Source organism: Anser brachyrhynchus (genome assembly GCF_964034855.1).
Source record: "Anser brachyrhynchus genome assembly, chromosome: Z".
In the NCBI taxonomy this organism is placed as follows: domain Eukaryota; kingdom Metazoa; phylum Chordata; class Aves; order Anseriformes; family Anatidae; genus Anser; species Anser brachyrhynchus.
Window position 1 is genome coordinate 1,446,040 of NC_137697.1, and position 2,913 is coordinate 1,448,952.

Consider the following 2,913-nt stretch of genomic DNA (forward strand, 5'->3'; position numbering starts at 1 on the left):
ATAGACTATTTCCCAAATTCTTGTATTAGTCTTCATCTTGAGCCTGGAATGAAAATTCTTGAGAGTAACAAGTATATAATTACTTGACATTTTTCTTCTTCAAGTCGTCTTAGGAAAACAAATTACATGATGTAAGTGCAGCTCTTTGGATTCGCAAACTGCTGGCATAATGAAGAAAACCCTGTGTAGTTATTATGCATTGAGCATTCATTGATGTTAATTTTTGCTCAAAAGATTGAAGCATAGATCATTTCTCAGTTTCTAATATGAGTCTGCTGAAGTTTCATTCCCACTAGATTTAGTTTGTCCCTGTTGTAAGAAGAAAAGCTTAGTAAATTCGCCTGGTTTGGCTGGACTTTTCTCTTCTCCTGGCAGCTATCTAAAGCAAAATATCATCTGTACAAAAATCAACTTCTTCCATAAGGCAGTTATGGTAATTAGCTACAAGCATCGTAGAGCTGAAAGAATGTCACATGAGGCAGAGGGGTCCTTTGGGGTCATATGTAGGGTTGAGAAAAGGAAACTAAGAAAGGAAAAATATCAAAGAGAAAAATTCCTAATCTTTATTAGTCTCTAGAATCATATTTGTATATAATTTAAAACTGGATGGTGAAATAGACAGGGATAACTGTATTTGTAGGTACCGGGCAGCATAAACTAATAAAGATTTATATTTTTAGTTCCTCTCATATTCTTCCATATTCTGAAGATACTCCAGTTGCATACATAATAATATTACTTGTCCCTATTTTCTATCTGGAAAGGTACCAGTACAGCACCTGCCACGTGACAACATTTTTCAGAAAGGTTTGTCTGCTGTCATAGTAGAAAGAAAATAGTAAGGCTGTAGCATTTTTATTTCTCCAGAGTATCCAGAAAAAAAAAAAAAAAAGCTACTTAAGTCTATTTTCACTTTTTCACAATATTTAAGTATTTCCAATGGAAATAACTCTAGAAAACATGGATACTTTTCTGGTTCAGTCTTTAGTAGTACTGCCTGCCTTGGAAAAATCATTTTCCTTTTCTGAACTTCCATTTCCTTTCCTATTCCTTCTCTTTCCAATCCATTTTGATTGCAGTGTTTCTCTAACTACTTTAAGGTACATAAAGTGAGTCAAACATGTAGGGTTTTTCTTCATGTCAGTGATATCATAACAATCCCAACAGAGGTTTAAAGACATAATGGTTCTGTCCCCTCAGAAGCACCTTACAGGTGTTTCATGGATAACTCTCAATAGAAAAGAGCTTTTTTTTTTTTTTTTTTTTTTTTAGAAATGGGAAAACGTAAAAATAACACTATTATGTAAAGTATATATAAAATATATTGTTTAGATTTTTTTTTTTTTTGGGGGGGGTGAGGGGAAGAAATAAAGAATTAAAAAAGGGACATCATTACAGTGAAGAAAAGATACTTAGAAATACTTAGGTTTGTTTTTCCAGATTGTTATACTAAATGTACTAAATGTTTTTCAAATCCTGAATTGAAAGGATTTTTTTTTTCTTCTACAAAAGTGCTATAGTTTTCCAAACCCGTAAATTTCAATGCCTACTTAATCACTCTTGTGTTTTTTTATGCAGTTCTGAGACTCCCCTAGGAATTCCGCTGTCTCCTTTACCAATTTGAGCCACCAGAAGGAGATATTATTAACGCATACTACACTTGGGGTAATCTTTACTTAACTATCTACTTACAAAGGGCATTCCTCAATGCCTATTTAGTTAAATTTCTGAAAGTTATTTGGAAAATGGGTGGGGAGTAGAGGAGGTCAGGAAATCCATTACTTTAACAAACTTTAAACACTCCTTTCCAGTCTTTTCAGAACAAATTAATAATAGACAAATAGTTTGTGAATAACCCTTCCCTTATATCATCATGACGGGAGTTTTGCTTTGTGTTTGCTTGCCTAATATTTCTGAGTATTTCTGAAAATTAGGAATTGATGATCCTGACCCACATATAATATGATACATATTATACAACATGACCCAGAGCGCTTTCTCACAGCTCTGATCCTGCACCATTTAACACCCTGAACAATTCCTGATTCCAGGGTTATTTATTTTATTTTTATTTTATTTTGTTTTGTTTTGTTTTATTTTATTTTATTTATTTATTTTATTTTATTTTTTTATTTTATTATTTTATTTTATTTTATTATTTTATTTTATTTTATTTTATTTTATTTATTTTATTTTATTTTATTTTATTTTATTTTATTTTATTTTATTTTATTTTATTTTATTTTATTTTATTTTATTTTATTTTATTTTATTTTATTTATTATTTTTATTTTTATTTTATTTCTCTAAGTTTTGCTGCCTGATCTGGTAGTTTATGCCATGTATAGAGAGGAAAAAACATGAAACCCACCAAATTTATTCTCACAAGCATAACTTCCCCTTCCCTCTCTTTTCCTCTCAGTCTGTGTATCACATAACTCCCCCAAGAACCAAGGTAATGGATGCAGTTCTCCCAACTAACGTGCCTCAAGTTTGTGCACAACTTCCATGTGCAGTCAATGGAGAGAAAGAGCTTCTTTCAAATACCCAGAGGGAGAAATGCTGTCAGACTTATTTAGTGCTTAAACATAAGCACAACGTAGCAGAAAGTTAGTTGGCTCAGTCAGATACCCTAGGTTGCATCCTATGTTCTCCAGTCTGGTTTGGTAGCCGGTCCCAATCTTTCAGTTTTCTGCCAGGCACCAACCCGAAATTTGGCTATGGGCATGATACTTAAACTATCCTTGCCTCTGTTCTACCATCAACAAAATGAGATCTTCCTTCTCTGGGGGAACTGTGAGAATTAATTAGCTTGTGTTTGCCAGAACTTCTGAAGTGCTAAGCAAATGCTGATTAGAATAATTTTACAGGCTTCAGAGGACCGCATATCTCAAGGGATCATGTGGAGAACTC

General features: G+C 32.8%; 1 long non-coding RNA gene across 1 annotated transcript in view; it reads right to left on the reverse strand.

Moving 5' to 3' along the window:
* Positions 1-246: 246 nt before the first annotated feature.
* LOC308185190 overlaps positions 247-2,913 on the reverse strand; it is a 12,277-nt gene continuing 9,610 nt past the window's right edge. Inside the window, exon 3 of the long non-coding RNA XR_013943179.1 lies at positions 247-309. This is a non-coding gene — a long non-coding RNA (uncharacterized lncRNA). The remainder of the gene's footprint in view (positions 310-2,913) is intronic.